The sequence below is a fragment of the Oncorhynchus tshawytscha genome, unplaced genomic scaffold, assembly GCF_018296145.1.
Source record: "Oncorhynchus tshawytscha isolate Ot180627B unplaced genomic scaffold, Otsh_v2.0 Un_contig_3370_pilon_pilon, whole genome shotgun sequence".
NCBI lineage: Eukaryota > Metazoa > Chordata > Actinopteri > Salmoniformes > Salmonidae > Oncorhynchus > Oncorhynchus tshawytscha.
Window position 1 is genome coordinate 37,501 of NW_024608378.1, and position 22,596 is coordinate 60,096.

Sequence of the window (22,596 nt, forward strand, 5' to 3'; positions counted from 1 at the left end):
TATGATTGAGTGTAGTCTGGCCCAGGAGTGGGAAGGTGAACGGAAAGGCTCTGGAGCAACGAACCGCCCTTGCTGTCTCTGCCTGGCCGGTTCCCCTCTTTCCACTGGGATTCTCTGCCTCTAACCCTATTACAGGGGCTGGGTCACTGGCTTACTGGGGCTCTCTCATGCCGTCCCTGGAGGGGGTGCGTCACCTGAGTGGGTTGATTCACTGTTGTGGTCATCCTGTCTGGGTTGGCGCCCCCCTTGGGTTGTGCCGTGGCGGAGATCTTTGTGGACTATACTCAGCCTTGTCTCAGGATGGTAAGTTGGTGGTTGAAGATATCCCTCTAGTGGTGTGGGGGCTGTGCTTTGGCAAGTGGGTGGGGTTATATCCTTCCTGTTTGGCCCTGTCCGGGGGTGACCTCGGATGGGGCCACAGTGTCTCCTGACCCCTCCTGTCTCAGCCTCCAGTATTTATGCTGCAGTAGTTTATGTGTTGGGGGCTGGGGTCAGTTTGTTATATCTGGAGTACTTCTCCTGTCCTATTCGGTGTCCTGTGTGAATCTAAGTGTGGTTCTCTAATTCTCTCCTTCTCTCTTTCTTTCTCTCTCTCGGAGGACCTGAGCCCTAGGACCTGAGCTCCAGGACTACCTGACATGATGACTCCTTGCTGTCCCCAGTCCACCTGGCCATGCTGCTGTTCCAGTTTCAACTGACCTGAGCCCTAGGACCATGCCCCAGGACTACCTGACATGATGACTCCTTGCTGTCCCCAGTCCACCTGGCCATGCTGCTGCTCCAGTTTCAACTTCCACCTGACTGTGCTGCTGCTCCAGTTTCAACTGTTCTGCCTTATTATTATTCGACCATGCTGGTCATTTATGAACATTTGAACATCTTGGCCATGTTCTGTTATAATCTCCACCCGGCACAGCCAGAAGAGGACTGGCCACAGACCTAGCCTGGTTCCTCTCTAGGTTTCTTCCTAGGTTTTGGCCTTTCTAGGGAGTTTTTCCTAGCCACCGTGCTTCTACACCTGCATTGCTTGCTGTTTGGGGTTTTAGGCTGGGTTTCTGTACAGCACTTTGAGATATCAGCTGATGTACGAAGGGCTATATAAATAAATTTGATTTGATTTGATTTGATTTAGAGAGAGGGAGAGGGAGAGAGAGAGAGAGAGTGATAGAGAGTGATAGAGAGAGAGAGAGAGAGTGATAGAGAGAGAGAGAGGGAGAGGGAGAGTGATAGAGAGAGAGAGAGTGCTATTCTATTTCTCCCCTGAATGAAGTACTGAAGATTAAAAAGCAGATTAGAAAGAAAAGGCGGAGTCACAGGGACGGAGAGTTAAGATAGGGAGAGACCCTCACACAACAATAAGATAGGGAGAGACCCTCACACAACAATAAGATAGGGAGAGACCCTCACACAACAAGATAGGGGAGAGCCTCACACAACAATAAGATAGGGAGAGACCCTCACACAACAATAAGATAGGGAGAGACCCTCACACAACAATAAGACACAACAATAAGATAGGGGAGATAGGGAGAGACCCTCACACAACAATAAGATAGGGAGAGACCCTCACACAACAATAAGATGAGTAGGTGTCAGACCCTCACACAACAATAAGATAGGGAGAGACCCTCACACAACAATAAGATAGGAGAGACCCTCACACAACAATAAGATAGGGAGAGACCCTCACACAACAATAAGATAGGGAGAGACCCTCACACAACAATAAGATAGGGAGAGACCCTCACACAACAATAAGATAGGGAGAGACCCTCACACAACAATAAGATAGGGAGAGACCCTCACACAACAATAAGATAGGGAGAGACCCTCACACAACAATAAGATAGGGAGAGACCTGGGACTGGGAAGTTCTCAGTGTCCCAGGCAAGGTCTCCCCGGATCTGGCTCAGACAGATAGTCTGTTATCAAAACACTAGACATATTGTTCCCAAAAGTTGATTCTGACTAAATACACACAGTTTTATATTATAATCATCGAATGAGTGTAACACTTACACACATGTGTTATAATAATCTAATGATTCAAATAAATTTAATACAGTCACATGGTATCAGACCTATGGTTTCATATAATCACATGGTATCAGACCTATGGTTTCATATAATCACATGGTATCAGACCTATGGTATCAGACCTATGGTTTCATACGATCACATGGTATCAGACCTATGGTTTCATATAATCACATGGTATCAGACCTATGGTTTCATATAATCACATGGTATCAGACCTATGGTTTCATACAGTCACATGGTATCAGACCTATGGTATCAGACCTATGGTTTCATATAATCACATGGTATCAGACCTATGGTATCAGACCTATGGTTTCATACAGTCACATGGTATCAGACCTATGGTTTCATACAGTCACATGGTATCAGACCTATGGTTTCATACAGTCACATGGTATCAGACCTATGGTTTCATATAATCACATGGTATCAGACCTATGGTTTCATATAATCACATGGTATCAGACCTATGGTATCAGACCTATGGTTTCATACAGTCACATGGTATCAGACCTATGGTATCAGACCTATGGTTCAGACCTATGGTTTCATACATCACATGGTATCAGACCTATGGTTTCATCATAATCACCTATGGTTTCAGACCATGGTTTCATATAATCACATGGTATCAGACCTATGGTTTCATATAATCACATGGTATCAGACCTATGGTTTCATATAATCACATGGTATCAGACCTATGGTTTCATATAATCACATGGTATCAGACCTATGGTTTCATACAGTCACATGGTATCAGACCTATGGTTTCATATAATCACATGGTATCAGACCTATGGTATCAGACCTATGGTTTCATATAATCACATGGTATCAGACCTATGGTATCAGACCTATGGTTTCATATAATCACATGGTATCAGACCTATGGTATCAGACCTATGGTTTCATATAATCACATGGTATCAGACCTATGGTATCAGACCTATGGTTTCATATAATCACATGGTATCAGACCTATGGTATCAGACCTATGGTTTCATATAATCACATGGTATCAGACCTATGGTTTCATACAGTCACATGGTATCAGACCTATGGTTTCATATAATCACATGGTATCAGACCTATGGTTTCATATAATCACATGGTATCAGACCTATGGTTTCATATAATCACATGGTATCAGACCTATGGTTTCATACAGTCACATGGTATCAGACCTATGGTTTCATACAGTCACATGGTATCAGACCTATGGTTTCATACAGTCACATGGTATCAGACCTATGGTTTCATACAATCACATGGTATCAGACCTATGGTTTCATACAATCACATGGTATCAGACCTATGGTTTCATGTAATCACATGGTATCAGACCTATGGTTTCAGACCTATGGTTTCATACAGTCACATGGTATCAGACCTATGGTATCAGACCTATGGTATCAGACCTATGGTATCAGACCTATGGTATCAGACCTATGGTATCAGACCTATGGTATCAGACCTATGGTATCAGACCTATGGTATCAGACCTATGGTATCAGACCTATGGTATCAGACCTATGGTATCAGACCTATGGTATCAGACCTATGGTTTCATATAATCACATGGTATCAGACCTATGGTTTCATATAGTCACATGGTATCAGACCTATGGTATCAGACCTATGGTTTCATACAGTCACATGGTATCAGACCTATGGTTTCAGGACTGTAACATTCCAGTCATTTATTAAAACACATTTCCTTATCAATCCACCCTTAAATGACTAGATGATACATCCTGAAACTAATATCCTACAAGGAAACATAACAAATAATCTAAATTAATACAAGGGAATATAATGTATGTACATCAGATATTCATTCATGACTGTTATCGGTCTAAATCCAATTGTAACACTTCCATTAGGATTTGTATTACAAGCTTCATAACAATACGGTCTCATCCCTCAAAAATAACAGTCTCATCCAACACTGGCTCCTCATAGCTGAAAGAAACGGAATCCTCTGCTGGCCCTTGAAGATCGAACTCGTCATCACACAGACCAGCGCTCGAAATCAGTCCATACCTCATCACCATCTGTTGCCCTACCGACCTCTCCAGAGTCTTGATAAGCAAAACTGTCACACAAGGTACCAAACAAACCCCACACAGAACCCCACACAGAACACCACACAGAACCAAAACACTCATACAGATGACGGTTGCCCACAACACAGTGATAATGACATTTTTCCATTTCCCAAACACACTGACAAACCAATTTGTTAGAGAATTATCGACCCCAGAGTTCTCAGCCAATTCGTGAGCTAGGGTTGTTAATAAAGTAGTGTAGACTACAGTAGGCTACATAGACCTGTTTTACCCCATTAATAAAGTAGTGTAGACTACAGTAGGCTACATAGACCTGTTTTACCCATTAATAAAGTAGTGTAGACTACAGTAGGCTACATAGACCTGTTTTACCCCATTAATAAAGTAGTGTAGACTACAGTAGGCTACATAGACCTGTTTTACCCATTAATAAAGTAGTGTAGACTACAGTAGGCTACATAGACCTGTTTTACCCATTAATAAAGTAGTGTAGACTACAGTAGGTTTTACCCATTAATAAACATAGACCTGTTTTACCCATTAATAAAGTAGTGTAGACTACAGTAGGCTACATAGACCTGTTTTACCCATTAATAAAGTAGTGTAGACTACAGTAGGCTACATAGACCTGTTTTACCCATTAATAAAGTAGTGTAGACTACAGTAGGCTACATAGACCTGTTTTACCCATTAATAAAGTAGTGTAGACTACAGTAGGCTACATAGACCTGTTTTACCCATTAATAAAGTAGTGTAGACTACAGTAGGCTACATAGACCTGTTTTACCCATTAATAAAGTAGTGTAGACTACAGTAGGCTACATAGACCTGTTTTACCCATTAATAAAGTAGTGTAGACTACAGTAGGCTACATAGACCTGTTTTACCCATTAATAAAAGTAGACTACAGTAGGCTACATAGACCTGTTTTACCCATTAATAAAGTAGGCTACATAGACCTGTTTTACCCATTAATAAAGTAGTGTAGACTACAGTAGGCTACATAGACCTGTTTTACCCATTAATAAAGTAGTGTAGACTACAGTAGGCTACATAGACCTGTTTTACCCATTAATAAAGTAGTGTAGACTACAGTAGGCTACATAGACCTGTTTGACCCATTAATAAAGTAGTGTAGACTACAGTAGACTACATAGACCTGTTTTACCCATTAATAAAGTAGTGTAGACTACAGTAGGCTACATAGACCTGTTTTACCCATTAATAAAGTAGTGTAGACTACAGTAGGCTACATAGACCTGTTTTACCCATTAATAAAGTAGTGTAGACTACAGTAGGCTACATAGACCTGTTTTACCCATTAATAAAGTAGTGTAGACTACAGTAGGCTACATAGACCTGTTTTACCCATTAATAAAGTAGTGTAGACTACAGTAGGATACATAGACCTGTTTTACCCATTAATAAAGTAGTGTAGACTACAGTAGGCTACATAGACCTGTTTTACCCATTAATAAAGTAGTGTAGACTACAGTAGGCTACATAGACCTGTTTTACCCACCAATCAACACACAGAGAAATAAACAAATCATTAGAATTTAATAGAGATATTGGTGATTTTATGAACTTATTAATCAGATCAAAATTATTTTATTGTCACTGAATGTACTATGTACTTATCAAATGTGTTAAAATGTAGTTCCATTTGTAGTGTAGACCTATTCATTGTGCTAATATCATATGCTAATTATGTTCCATTTGTAGTGTAGACCTATTCATTGTGCTAATATCATATGCTAATTATGTTCCATTTGTAGTGTAGACCTATTCATTGTGCTAATATCATATGCTAATTATGTTCCATTTGTAGTGTAGACCTATTCATTGTGCTAATATTATATGATAATTATGTTCTGACCCACTGACTTTAACTCAGAAAACAATTGTCCCGAAGCCAAACCTAGTTGACGAACCCTGTTTTATAGTATTCCATGGCCTTTACTGGCCAACTGCTGTTATGGTTATGATATACTATGGTGTTGTGTCACTAGACTTTGACCAGATGTTATTACATCCAAAGATCAACTGAACCTAGAACATAGATACAGAGACACTTGTCATCAGGAAGGTGATCTCTCAGCACAACGGAAAATATCTCAATGACTTGACATGTTCTGGTTGTGAATTCAGGCTACAAGGTAAGACTCTTCCCAGGGATTATTGTAAAGTGTGTAGAGAAATTCAATGTCTGGTGTTATTTTAGTATAGTGAATGACAGTAAAACACTCAGATGTAACAGTCCATTTCACCTGGGACAGCTACGTGACAGTTCAATCATACAAAATGGTGCTAACTGGGTGTAGTCAAGTCACATTATAACATGTTGTTCATATAGCTAACTGGGTGTAGTCAAGTCACATTATAACATATTGTTCATATAGCTAACTGGGTGTAGTCAAGTCACATTATAACATGTTGTTCATATAGCTAACTGGGTGTAGTCAAGTCACATTATAACATATTGTTCATATAGCTAACTGGGTGTAGTCAAGTCACATTATAACATTATAACATATTGTTCATATTATAACTGTTCATATAGCTAACTGTAGTCAAGTCACATTATAACATGTTGTTCATATAGCTAACTGGGTGTAGTCAAGTCACATTATAACATATTGTTCATATAGCTAACTGGGTGTAGTCAAGTCACATTATAACATGTTGTTCATATAGCTAACTGGGTGTAGTCAAGTCACATTATAACATATTGTTCATATAGCTAACTGGGTGTAGTCAAGTCACATTATAACATGTTGTTCATATAGCTAACTGGGTGTAGTCAAGTCACATTCAATAACATGTTGTTCATATAGCTAACTGGGTGTAGTCAAGTCACATTCAATAACATGTTGTTCATATAACTAACTGTGTAGTCAAGTCACATTATAACAGTTCAATTAACACATCAAGTATAACATGTTGTTCATATAGCTAACTGGGTGTAGTCAAGTCACATTATAACATGTTGTTCATATAGCTAACTGGGTGTAGTCAAGTCACATTATAACATGTTGTTCATATAGCTAACTGGGTAGTAGTCACATTATAACATGTTGTTCATATAGCTAAGTCACATTCAATAACATGTTGTTCATATAGCTAACTGGGTGTAGTCAAGTCACATTATAACATGTTGTTCATATAGCTAACTGGGTGTAGTCAAGTCACATTATAACATGTTGTTCATATAGCTAACTGGGTGTAGTCAAGTCACATTATAACATGTTGTTCATATAGCTAACTGGGTGTAGTCAAGTCACATTCAATAACATGTTGTTCATATAGCTAACTGGGTGTAGTCAAGTCACATTCAATAACATGTTGTTCATATAGCTAACTGGGTGTAGTCAAGTCACATTATAACATGTTGTTCATATAGCTAACTGGGTGTAGTCAAGTCACATTATAACATGTTGTTCATCACATTATAACATGTTGTTCATAGCTAACTGGGTGGAGTCAAGTCACATTATAACATGTTGTTCATATAGCTAACTGGGTGTAGTCAAGTCACATTATAACATGTTGTTCATATAGCTAACTGGGCGTAGTCAAGTCACATTCAAAAACATGCTGTTTATATATTCGTATATCGCGGTTATTTTACAATTTGTATATTTTTTATGTATAATTTGTAGGTCGTCTTTCAGAATATAAGAACATTTGTTGTTTTCTAAATTCCAATGAGCTCCTGCTTCCTGTGTAATTTGGTATGAAACCACTGAACATACTTTTCTTAACATTAATATTATGAACTGAATTCAGTAACAGCATCATAATATCATGTTGAACAAAGCAACACACTAGAATGAACACACTAGAATGAGAGAAATTATTAAAAGAGAATTAAGACATTATTATTTATTATTTATATGTTATTATTATTATTAATATTATTATTATTATTAGTTCCACTACATGGAGAAAAGGTGAAATATTTAAATCACAACGACATGTTCATGTGATGCATTAAATCACCTGACTGTTTGGATGTGTCTGTTAGTAAATGTTTTATTTCTAAGAGATAATTAATAAAAGAGAACAATTGACCTTCAATAATTAGTTGTCACTGTGTTAACCACAACCAACATGTTGGATCTCTGTTTAGTTGTCACTGTGTTAACCACAACCAACATGTTGGATCTCTGTTTAGTTGTCACTGTGTTAACCACAACCAACATGTTGGATCTCTGTTTAGTTGTCACTGTGTTAACCACAACCAACATGTTGGATCTCTGTTTAGTTGTCACTGTGTTAACCACAACCAACATGTTGGATCTCTGTTTAGTTGTCACTGTGTTAAACAACACAACCAACATGTTGGATCTCTGTTTAGTTGTCACTGTGTTAACCACAACCAACATGTTGGATCTCTGTTTAGTTGTCACTGTGTTAACCACAACCAACATGTTGGATCTCTGTTTAGTTGTCACTGTGTTAACCACAACCAACATGTTGGATCTCTGTTTAGTTGTCACTGTGTTAACCACAACCAACATGTTGGATCTCTGTTTAGTTGTCACTGTGTTAACCACAACCAACATGTTGGATCTCTGTTTAGTTGTCACTGTGTTAACCACAACCAACATGTTGGATCTCTGTTTAGTTGTCACTGTGTTAACCACAACCAACATGTTGGATCTCTGTTTAGTTGTCACTGTGTTAACCACAACCAACATGTTGGATCTCTGTTTAGTTGTCACTGTGTTAACCACAACCAACATGTTGGATCTCTGTTTAGTTGTCACTGTGTTAACCACAACCAACATGTTGGATCTCTGTTTAGTTGTCACTGTGTTAACCACAACCAACATGTTGGATCTCTGTTTAGTTGTCACTGTGTTAACCACAACCAACATGTTGGATCTCTGTTTAGTTGTCACTGTGTTAACCACAACCAACATGTTGGATCTCTGTTTAGTTGTCACTGTGTTAACCACAACCAACATGTTGGATCTCTAGTTGTCACTTGTTAACCACAACCAACATGTTGGATCTCTGTTTAGTTGTCACTGTGTTAACCACAACCAACATGTTGGATCTCTGTTTAGTTGTCACTGTGTTAACCACAACCAACATGTTGGATCTCTGTTTAGTTGTCACTGTGTTAACCACAACCAACATGTTGGATCTCTGTTTAGTTGTCACTGTGTAACCACAAAAACAGTTGGATCTCTGTTTAGTTGGGAGAGAGAAGATCTCTGGGGTCCCTGCTCTAAAATGAGTCTCTCTGGGGAGAGAGAGGAGGGGGCCCTGCCTCTAAAATGAGTCTCTCTGGGGAGAGAGAGGAGGGGGGCCCTGCCTCTAAAATGAGTCTCTCTGGGGAGAGAGAGGAGGGGGGCCCTGCCTCTAAAATGAGTCTCTCTGGGGAGAGAGAGGAGGGTGGCCCTGCCTCTAAAATGAGTCTCTCTGGGGAACATGACACCAAAGCTAAAAGGTGAGATGACAATGTTGTTTAATTTCTTGCATGACACAATCATTTAGCCTACTCTTAATTATTGCCTAATATGTCATCATAATCTTGTTGTTTTGACAAATTCTGATCGTTGTTTCAAGAGGAATTTTGACAATATATCCGTTAAATCAACACACTCTTCACTGCTGTTCAAACCAAAAATGATTCTCTCTTGCTTAATATACGAACCACTAAAGTTCTACATAGAACCCTTTATAGGAGGTTAGGAAGTGTCTGAGTATACAGTATATATAGAATATATATAGAACCCTTTATAGGAGGTTAGCCTGTCTGAGTATACAGTATATATAGAATATATATAGAACCCTTTATAGGAGGTTAGGAAGTGTCTGAGTATACAGTATATATAGAATATATATAGAACCCTTTATAGGAGGTTAGGCCTGTCTGAGTATACAGTATATATAGAATATATATAGAACCCTTTATAGGAGGGAGGTCTAGAAGTAGTCTAGAACCCTTTATAGGAGGTTAGGAAGTGTCTGAGTATACAGTATATATAGAATATATATAGAACCCTTTATAGGAGGTTAGCCTGTCTGAGTATACAGTATATATAGAATATATATAGAACCCTTTATAGGAGGTTAGGAAGTGTCTGAGTATACAGTATATATAGAATATATATAGAACCCTTTATAGGAGGTTAGGAAGTGTCTGAGTATACAGTATATATAGAATATATATAGAACCCTTTATAGGAGGTTAGGAAGTGTCTGAGTATACAGTATATATAGAATATATATAGAACCCTTTATAGGAGGTTAGGAAGTGTCTGAGTATACAGTATATATAGAATATATATAGAACCCTTTATAGGAGGTTAGGAAGTGTCTGAGTATACAGTATATATAGAATATATATAGAACCCTTTATAGGAGGTTAGCCTGTCTGAGTATACAGTATATATAGAATATTATAGACCCTTTATAGGAGGTTAGCCTGTCTGAGTATACAGTATATATCAGAATATATATAGAACCCTTTATAGGAGCCATATTTAGCCTGTCTGAGTATACAGTATAGAATATTATAACCCTTTATAGGAGGTTAGCCTGTCTGAGTATACAGTATATATAGAATATATATAGAACCCCTTTATATATAGAACCCTTTATGCAGGAGGTTAGAAGTGTCTGAGTATACAGTATATATAGAATATATATAGAACCCTTTATAGGAGGTTAGAAGTGTCTGAGTATACAGTATATATAGAATATATATAGAACCCTTTATAGGAGGTTAGCCTGTCTGAGTATACAGTATATATAGAATATATATAGAACCCTTTATAGGAGGTTAGCCTGTCTGAGTATACAGTATATATAGAATATATATAGAACCATTTTTAGGTTAGGAGGTTAGAACCCTGTCTGAGTATACAGTATATATAGAATATATATAGAACCCTTTATAGGAGGTTAGCCTGTCTGAGTATACAGTATATATAGAATATATATAGAACCCTTTATAGGAGGTTAGCCTGTCTGAGTATACAGTATATATAGAATATATATAGAACCCTTTAGAGGAGGTTAGCCTGTCTGAGTATACAGTATATATAGAATATATATAGAACCCTTTATAGGAGGTTAGCCTGTCTGAGTATACAGTATATATAGAATATATATAGAACCCTTTATAGAGGAGTTAGCCTGTCTGAGTATACAGTATATATAGAATATATATAGAACCCTTTATAGGAGGTTAGCCTGTCTGAGTATACAGTATATATATATATATATAGAACCCTTTATAGGAGGTTAGCCTGTCTGAGTATACAGTATATATAGAATATATATAACCCTTTATAGGAGGTTAGCCTGTCTGAGTATACAGTATAGAATATATATAGAACCCTTTATAGGAGGTTAGCCTGTCTGAGTATACAGTATATATAGAATATATATAGAACCCTTTATAGGAGGTTAGCCTGTCTGAGTATACAGTATATATAGAATATATATAGAACCCTTTATAGGAGGTTAGCCTGTCTGAGTATACAGTATATATAGAATATATATAGAACCCTTTATAGGAGGTTAGCCTGTCTGAGTATACAGTATATATAGAATATATATAGAACCCTTTATAGGAGGTTAGCCTGTCTGAGTATACAGTATATATATAATATATATAGAACCCTTTATAGGAGGTTAGCCTGTCTGAGTATGTATATATACAGAATATATATAGAACCCTTTATAGGAGGTTAGCCTGTCTGAGTATACAGTATATATAGAATATATATAGAACCCTTTATAGGAGGTTAGCCTGTCTTATACAGTATATATAGAATATATATAGAACCCTTTATAGGAGGTTAGCCTGTCTGAGTATACAGTATATATAGAATATATATAGAACCCTTTATAGGAGGTTAGCCTGTCTGGAGTATATAGTATATATATATAGAACCCTTTTAGCCTGTCTGAGTATACAGTATATATATAAGGTTATATATAGAACCCTTTATAGGAGGTTAGCCTGTCTGAGTATACAGTATATATAGAATATATATAGAACCCTTTATAGGAGGTTAGCCTGTCTGAGTATACAGTATATATAGAATATTTAACCCTTTATAGGAGGTTAGCCTGTCTGAGTATACAGTATATATAGAATATATATAGAACCCTTTATAGGAGGTTAGCCTGTCTGAGTATACATATATATATATAGTATAATATATATTTAACCCTTTATAGGAGGTTAGCCTGTCTGAGTATACAGTATATATATATATAGAACCCTTTATAGGAGGTTAGAAGTGTCTGAGTATACAGTATATATAGAATATATATAGAACCCTTTATAGGAGGTTAGGAAGTGTCTGAGTATACAGTATATATAGAATATATATAGAACCCTTTATAGGAGGTTAGGACGTGTCTGAGTATACAGTCTATCAAATCAAATCAAATTTCTTTTGTCACATACACATGGTTAGCAGATGTTAATGTGAGTGTAGTGAAATGCTTGTGCTTCTAGTTCCGACAATGCAGTAATAACCAACAAGTAATCTAGCTAACAATTCCAAAACTACTACCTTATAGACACAAGTGTTATAGGATAAAGAATATGTACATACAGATATATGAATGAGTGATGGTTAAGCGGCATAGGCAAGATACAGTAGATGGTATTGAGTGCAGTATATACATATGAGATGAGTATGTAAACAAAGTGGCATAGTTAAAGTGGCTAGTGATACATGTATTACATAAAGATGCAGTAGATGATATAGAGTACAGTATATACATATACATATGAGATGAATAATGTAAGGTACAGTATGTAAACATTATATTAGGTAGCATTGTTTAAAGTGGCTAGTGATGTATTTGACATCATTTCCCATCAATTCCCATTATTAAAGTGGCTGGAGTTGAGTCAATGTGTTGGCAGCAGCCACTCAATGTTAGTGGTGGCTGTTTAACAGTCTGATTGGCCTTGAGATAGAAGCTGCTTTTCAGTCTCTCGGTCCCAGCTTTAGAATATATATAGAATATATAGAATATATATGGAACCCTTTATAGGAGGTTAGCCTGTCTGAGTATACAGTATATATAGAATATATATAGAACCCTTTATAGGAGGTTAGGAAGTGTCTGAGTATACAGTATATATAGAATATATATAGAACCCTTTATAGGAGGTTAGCCTGTCTGAGTATACAGTATATATAGAATATATATAGAACCCTTTATAGGAGGTTAGGAAGTGTCTGAGTATACAGTATATATAGAATATATATAGAACCCTTTATAGGAGGTTAGCCTGTCTGAGTATACAGTATATATAGAATATATATAGAACCCTTTATAGGAGGTTAGGAAGTGTCTGAGTATACAGTATATATAGAATATATATAGAACCCTTTATAGGAGGTTAGCCTGTCTGAGTATACAGTATATATTTAACCCTTTATAGGGCTCTTTGGTCAGAACTCAATAACTTTTAATTGCAAAATGTCCAATGGAGCAGCAATATGATTGACCATGAAGCATCAGTTATAGTCTACAAGCAGCAATATGATGGACCATGAAGCATCAGTTATAGTCTACAAGCAGCAATATGATGGACCATGAACCATCAGTTATAGTCTACAAGCAGCAATATGATGGACCATGAAGCATCAGTTATAGTCTACAAGCAGCAATATAATGGACCATGAAGCATCAGTTATAGACTACAAGTAGCAATATGATGGACCATGAAGCATCAGTTATAGTCTACAAGCAGCAATATAATGGACCATGAAGCATCAGTTATAGACTACAAGTAGCAATATGATGGACATAAAATAGCAGCAACCACAGACTATATGTCCCATGATTTTCTACAACGGTCACTCATTACTAGTTAGCTATTTATCTCATATTAGAGCTGATAATAGTGATTATAGCAGGTATTGAACACCGGGTAAATAATCACTAGTTAGAACCTCAACCTCAATATACATTCATTATAAAAATCATCTTAATATCTGATATTGTGAGTAAACAACCTCGGAATAGAAAAGACAACAGTGCGTCTTCCAGCCCACCAATAAATTACATAATTGAAATAATAAATTACATCATTCAACCCTCCCGGTTAGTAAATTAACCTCAACCTTCCCCTGGAGAACGCAGAGTGACGACACCAGCTTTTTAGCGGGGCTGAGTTGACTACTAGAGAGAGAAGAGGCAGAGTGGCTCGATGCTGGTTGATGAATTTTACAGTGAATGTACTATGAAAATATGTTTTTCTCAACCAGAGGTGACTGAATTAATGTTCAGGTTTATTGATAATCGTTATATTAATGAAATATAATTTCAAAACATGAGCATAAAAACAGGTAATAATAAACATGAATGATCATTATATTACTTCATAGTAATCTGTTAAATGCTTTTTCAGTCCTTCCTCTTGTGTTAGCAGTGTGGAAAGGGACAGGAAGAAGCACACAGGAGTTTTCCTGTGAGGGGAGTGGTGGTGTATCCAGGGAGAAAATAAACTAATCTTCTGAAATGTCATTTGTGGTCTTATGCTGCCATCTATTGGAATTATGTAGCAACTGCAGTAGTACTGAATAATGTGTAATTCCTTACTGAAGTACTAATTACTCAGAATTGCAAAATATAACATTTTCTAGTTCATTTCACCACTATAAATAACAATTTATAGCATAACAAACCATGAATCTGACTTAAACATTATCTGCCCTGTAGACAAAAGAAGAGCTCTCTAGTAGGTACCAAAACAATCAATGGCCATTTTCTCAAATGTGAGGTTACAAGTGAATCAAAGCAGAATTACTTTCCCATTGTTCCTCAACTGTAGTGTATGATATACACAACCGTACCTGCGCAATCCGGTTTCAGAGCTGGTCACAGTTGCACCTCAGCCACGCTCATGGTACTAAACGATATCATAACCGCCATCGATTAAACACAGTACTGTGCCACCGTCTTCATCCACCACCAGAGTACAGTCCATCAAATCGGCCTGTTGTCCGGACCTTCTCTATGGGGGTACCACAGAGTTCAATTCTCGGGCCGACTCTTTTCTCTGTATATATCAACGATGTCGCTCTTACCCTTTTTTTTCTTTTACCCTTGTAAAACTGACCATCCTACCATTCTGTATCCATCTGGCCCTTCTCTGGACACTGTGTTAACTAACCTGCAGAGGAGCTTCAATACTCCTTCTGTGGCCACCGGATGCTCTTAAACGCCAGTAAAACTAAATGCTTTACAACTGATTGCTGCCTGCACCCGCCCGCCCGCCTAGCATCACTACTCCTGATGGTTTTTGACTTAGAATATGTGGACAACTACAAATAGGTGTCTGACTAGACTGTAAACTCTCCTTCTAGACTCATATTAAGCATCTCCAATCCAAAATTACATCTAGATTCGGCATCCTATTTCACAACAAAGCCTCCTTCACTCACACTGCCAAACATACCCTCGTAAAACTGTCTATCCTACCGATCCTTGACTTCGGCCATGTAATTTACAAAATAGCCTCCAACACTTTACTCAGCAATGTGGATGTAGTCTATCACAGTGCAATCCTTTTTGTCACCACAGCCCCATATACCACCCACCACTGCGAACTGTATGCTCTAGACATCTGGCCCTCGCTACATATTCGTCGCCAGACCCACTGACTCCAGGTCATCTATAAGGCTTTGCTATGTAAAGCTCCGCCTTATCTCAGCTCACTGGTCGCGATTTTTACAATTCGTTCCAGTCATTGGCAGCAGGGAACTGGAAGGAAAAGTAGCCAAAGGAGGTGTTGGCTTTGGGGATGACCAGTGAAATATACCTGCTGGAGCGTGTGTTGTTATGGCTGAAGTTGGAGTCTTATATCTCCCTCACTAACTTTAAGCTTCAGCTCTCTGAGCAGCTTACCGATCGCTGCAGCTATACACAGCCCATCTGTAAATAGCCCATCCAACTACCTATCTCATCCCCATATTGTTTTTATTTACTTTTCTGCTCTTTTGCACACCAGTATCACTACTTGCACATCATCATCTGCACATTTATCACTCCAGTTTTAATTTGCTAAATTGTAATAAATTTGCTACTATGGCCAATGTATTGCCTTACCTCCTCATGCCATTTGCAGACACTGTATGTAGACTTTTCTATTGTGATATTGACTGTACGTCAGTTTTATCCATGTGTAAGTCTGTGTTGTTGTTTGTGTCGCACTGCTTTGCATTTTATCTTGGCCAGGTCACAGTTGTAAATGAGAACTTGTTCTCAACTGGCCTACCTGGTTGAATAAAGGTGAAATTATAAAATAAAAAATAAAATGAAAATTTCTAGCTCTGAGTCTCTAATTTTATAAATTTTATAAAAAACATAATTTCAAATGTTACGACATGAGACCGAATTGAGCCTTTCCGTCACATTTGAAAACCTATTATTACTGTATAAAACCTAGCAGTACTACTGATTTCTCTGAGAGTGAGACAGGTATATAGTATTACTGTATAAAACCAGCAGTACTACTGATTTCTCTGAGAGTGAGACAGGTATATAGTATTACTGTATAAAACCAGCAGTACTACTGATTTCTCTGAGAGTGAGACAGGTATATAGTATTACTGTATAAAACCTAGAAGTACTACTGATTTCTCTGAGAGTGAGACAGGTATATAGTATTACTGTATAAAACCAGCAGTACTACTGATTTCTCTGAGAGTGAGACAGGTATATATTATTACTGTGTAAAACCTAGCAGTACTACTGATTCCTCTGAGAGTGAGGCAGATATATATTATTACTGTGTAAAACCTAGCAGTACTACTGATTTCACTGAGAGTGAGGCAGATATATATTATTACTGTGTAAAACCTAGCAGTACTACTGATTTCTCTGAGAGTGAGGCAGATATATATTATTACTGTATAAAACCTAGCAGTACTACTGATTTCTCTGAGAGTGAGGCAGATATATATTATTACTGTGTAAAACCTAGCAGTACTACTGATTTCTCTGAGAGTGAGGCAGATATATATTATTACTGTATAAAACCTAGCAGTACTACTGATTTCTCTGAGAGTGAGGCAGATATATATTATTACTGTGTAAAACCTAGCAGTACTACTGATTTCTCTGAGAGTGAGGCAGATATATATTATTACTGTATAAAACCTAGCAGTACTACTGATTTCTCTGAGAGTGAGGCAGATATATATTATTACTGTGTAAAACCTAGCAGTACTACTGATTTCTCTGAGAGTGAGGCAGATATATATTATTACTGTGTAAAACCTAGCAGTACTACTGATTTCTCTGAGAGTGAGGCAGATATATATTATTACTGTGTAAAACCTAGCATTACTACTGATTTCACTGAGAATGAGGCAGATATATATTATTACTGTGTAAAACCTAGCAGTACTACTGATTTCTCTGAGAGTGGGGCAGATATATATTATTACTGTGTAAAACCTAGCAGTACTACTGATTTCTCTGAGAGTGGGGCAGATATATATTATTACTGTGTAAAACCTAGCAGTACTACTGATTTCTCTGAGAGTGAGGCAGATATATATTATTGCTGTATAAAACCTAGCAGTACTACTGATTTCTCTGAGAGTGAGGCAGATATATATTATTGCTGTATAAAACCTAGCAGTACTACTGATTTCTCTGATTCCTCTGAGAGTGAGGCAGATATATATTATTACTGTATAAAACCTAGCAGTACTACTGATTTCTCTGAGAGTGAGGCAGATATATATTATTACTGTATAAAACCTAGCAGTACTACTGATTTCTCTGAGAGTGGGCAGATATATATTATTACTGTGTAAAACCTAGCAGTACTACTGATTCCTCTGAGAGTGAGGCAGATATATATTATTACTGTATAAAACCTAGCAGTACTACTGATTTCTCTGAGAGTGAGGCAGATATATATTATTACTGTATAAAACCTAGCAGTACTACTGATTTCTCTGAGAGTGAGGCAGATATATATTATTACTGTATAAAACCTAGCAGTACTACTGATTTCTCTGAGAGAGAGGCAGATATATATTATTACTGTATAAAACCTAGCAGTACTACTGATTTCTCTGAGAGTGAGGCAGATATATATTATTACTGTATAAAACCTAGCAGTACTACTGATTCCTCTGAGAGTGGGGCAGATATATATACTCAGTACCAGATTATAGTCTATTACTGTGTAAAACCTAGCATACTACTGATTTCTCTGAGAGGGGCAGATATATATTATTACTGTGTAAAACCTAGCAGTACTACTGATTTCTCTGAGAGTGAGGCAGATATATAGCATTTAGCAAAAAACCATTATTATTTTCTCTCTGAAATGAAACATCAATTGAAAGACATTAAATTGACATGTCATGATTAGATGGTGAGAAAAATATCTAATTCATAATTTCTTTAAACAAATAAAGCTAATTTACTAACATTTCTGAAATGTGACATTTTTGGAATCTGAGCTCAGAGGAGATGAGAGATGTAATGTTTGTCTCTGTTGTGTTGAAGTCCAATCCAGCAGGAGAGACCAGCCTCCCCTGTTCCCAGCTGTGTGTCCATGAAGAGTGACAAGTCTATGGGTCGTCCTATATCCTTTAGAGAGGGAGACTTTACTACTGAACAAAGGTAAGAAGAACTCATGGGTCCTGGTCAGTGAGTTAAACAACACTGTCTCTAGTCATTTCTCCTCTCCCATTTTCCCATTTATTGTTGTTGTTTTCATAATCCATAGGCTAATCATTTTGTCCATTTTCATAGTCCTAAAACAATATTAAACAAACACAACATTCCCTCCCTGTGTGTGTGTGTGTGTGTGTGTGTGTGTGTGTGTGTGTGTGTGTGTGTGTGTGTGTGTGTGAACTCCCTGGATGAGGAGATGTAATCTCTATGCTGATTTCCTCGTCACTTATACCCCTACCGACATGTACATATTATCTCCTTATAGCCTGATTATTACCTCAACTACCTGGTACCCTACACATTGACTCAGTACTGGTACTCCTTATAGTCTCATTATTACCTCAACTACCTGGTACCCTGCACATTGACTCAGTACTGGTACTCCTTATAGTCTCATTATTACCTCAACTACCTGGTACCCCTGCACATTGACTCAGTACTGGTACTCCTTATAGTCTCATTATTACCTCAACTACCTGGTACCCTGCACATTGACTCAGTACTGGTACTCCTTATAGTCTCATTATTACCTCAACTACCTGGTACCCTGCACATTGACTCAGTACTGGTACTCCTTATAGTCTCATTATTACCTCAACTACCTGGTACCCTGCACATTGACTCAGTACTGGTTCTCCTTATAGTCTCATTATTACCTCAACTACCTGGTACCCTGCACATTGACTCAGTACTGGTTCTCCTTATAGTCTCATTATTACCTCAACTACCTGGTACCCTGCACATTGACTCAGTACTGGTTCTCCTTATAGTCTCATTATTACCTCAACTACCTGGTACCCTGCACATTGACTCAGTACTGGTACTCCTTATAGTCTCATTATTACCTCAACTACCTGGTACCCTGCACATTGACTCAGTACTGGTTCTCCTTATAGTCTCATTATTACCTCAACTACCTGGTACCCTGCACATTGACTCAGTACTGGTTCTCCTTATAGTCTCATTATTACCTCAACTACCTGGTACCCTGCACATTGACTCAGTACTGGTACTCCTTATAGTCTCATTATTACCTCAACTACCTGGTACCCTGCACATTGACTCAGTACTGGTTCTCCTTATAGTCTCATTATTACCTCAACTACCTGGTACCCTGCACATTGACTCAGTACTGGTACTCCTTATAGTCTCATTATTACCTCAACTACCTGGTACCCTGCACATTGACTCAGTACTGGTTCTCCTTATAGTCTCATTATTACCTCAACTACCTGGTACCCTGCACATTGACTCAGTACTGGTTCTCCTTATAGTCTCATTATTACCTCAACTACCTGGTACCCTGCACATTGACTCAGTACTGGTACTCCTTATAGTCTCATTATTACCTCAACTACCTGGTACCCTGCACATTGACTCAGTACTGGTACTCCTTATAGTCTCATTATTACCTCAACTACCTGGTACCCTGCACATTGACTCAGTACTGGTTCTCCTTATAGTCTCATTATTACCTCAACTACCTGGTACCCTGCACATTGACTCAGTACTGGTACTCCTTATAGTCTCATTATTACCTCAACTACCTGGTACCCTGCACATTGACTCAGTACTGGTACTCCTTATAGTCTCATTATTACCTCAACTACCTGGTACCCTGCACATTGACTCAGTACTGGTTCTCCTTATAGTCTCATTATTACCTCAACTACCTGGTACCCTGCACATTGACTCAGTACTGGTTCTCCTTATAGTCTCATTATTACCTCAACTACCTGGTACCCTGCACATTGACTCAGTACTGGTTCTCCTTATAGCCTCATTATTACCTCAACTACCTGGTACCCTGCACATTGACTCAGTACTGGTACCCCTGCACATTGACTCAGTACTGGTACTCCTTATAGCCTCATTATTACCTCAACTACCTGGTACCCTGCACATTGACTCAGTACTGGTACCCCTGCACATTGACTCAGTACTGGTACTCCTTATAGTCTCATTATTACCTCAACTACCTGGTACCCTGCACATTGACTCAGTACTGGTACTCCTAGTCTCATTATTACATTGACTGACTCAGTACTGGTACTCAGTACTGGTTCTCCTTATAGTCTCATTATTACCTCAACTACCTGGTACCCTGCACATTGACTCAGTACTGGTACTCCTTATAGTCTCATTATTACCTCAACTACCTGGTACCCTGCACATTGACTCAGTACTGGTTGTCCTTATAGTCTCATTATTTTTATTTTGTGTTACTATTTCCAAGGTTTAAGGGCAACGTAGCACGTCTGGTGAACAGGGCAGAGTCCCATATCATCAGGCAAACCAGTAGAAACTGGATCAGCAGCACAACAAGGTATCACGTATCAATACTGATAGTATAGAAGGAAAGGGAGCACTGCTCTCAGATCAGCTTTCTCCATTCAAATATTTCCTTAACATTATAATTATGTCACAATACTGACCACAGATCAGCTACTATTATCACCTATGGCTTCAAGTATTGAGGAGGCTTATTCTAATGCTTAAACAATTAAAATGCACTAATATTTGACACATTTTATTTTTATTTTATTTATTTAATCTTTATTTAACCAGGTAGGCTAGTTGAGAACAAGTTCTAATTTGCAACTGCGACCTGGCCAAGATAAAGCATAGCAGTGTGAACAGACAACCCAGAGTTACACATGGAATAAACAATTAACAAGACAATAACACAGTAGAAAAAAAGAGAGTCTATATACAATGTGTGCAAAAGGCATGAGGTAGGCAAATAATTACAATTTTGCAGATTAACACTGGAGTGATAAATGATCAGATGGTCATGTACAGGTAGAGATATTGGTGTGCAGAAGAGCAGAAAAGTAAATAAATAGAAACAGTATGGGGATGAGGTAGGTGAAAATGGGTGGGCTATTTACCAAGACTATGTACAGCTGCAGCGATCGGTTAGCTGCTCAGATAGCTGATGTTTGAAGTTGGTGAGGGAGATAAAAGTCTCCAACTTCAGCGATTTTTGCAATTCGTTCCAGTCACAGGCAGCAGAGTACTGTAACGAAAGGCGGCCAAATGAGGTGTTGGCTTTAGGGATGATCAGTGAGATACACCTGCTGGAGCGCGTGCTACGGATGGGTGTTGCCATTGTGACCAGTGAGCTGAGATAAGGCGGAGCTTTACCTAGCATGGACTTGTAGATGACCTGGAGCCAGTGGGTCTGGCGACGAATATGTAGCGAGGGCCAGCCGACTAGAGCATACAAGTCGCAGTGGTGGGTGGTATAAGGTGCTTTAGTGACAAAACGGATGGCACTGTGATATACTGCATCCAGTTTGCTGAGTAGAGTGTTGGAAGCCATTTTGTAGATGACATCGCCGAAGTCGAGGATCGGGATAGTCAGTTTTACTAGGGTAAGTTTGACAGCGTGAGTGAAGGACGCTTTGTTGCGGAATAGAAAGCCGACTCTTGATTTGATTTTCGATTGGAGATGTTTGATATGAGTCTGGAAGGAGAGTTTGCAGTCTAGCCAGACACATCATTGTGTTCATGTTAGGATACACATCATTAAATATGTTGAGACAAATTACAGACAGTAGCCTACAAGTAGCAAAATAAAACTCAATATATTGAACAATATGATTGAAATAGGCCTAAAGCCAACAGTTCATAGTTTAATGCAGTCATCTCGGTTTTTATTTGAAGCAAATTTGTAGAAGTCAAAAACATTCCCTCCGTGTGTGTGTGTGTGTGTGTGTGTGTGTGTGTGTGTGTGTGTGTGTGTGTGTGTGTGTGTGTGTGTGTGTGTGTGTGTGTGTACTCC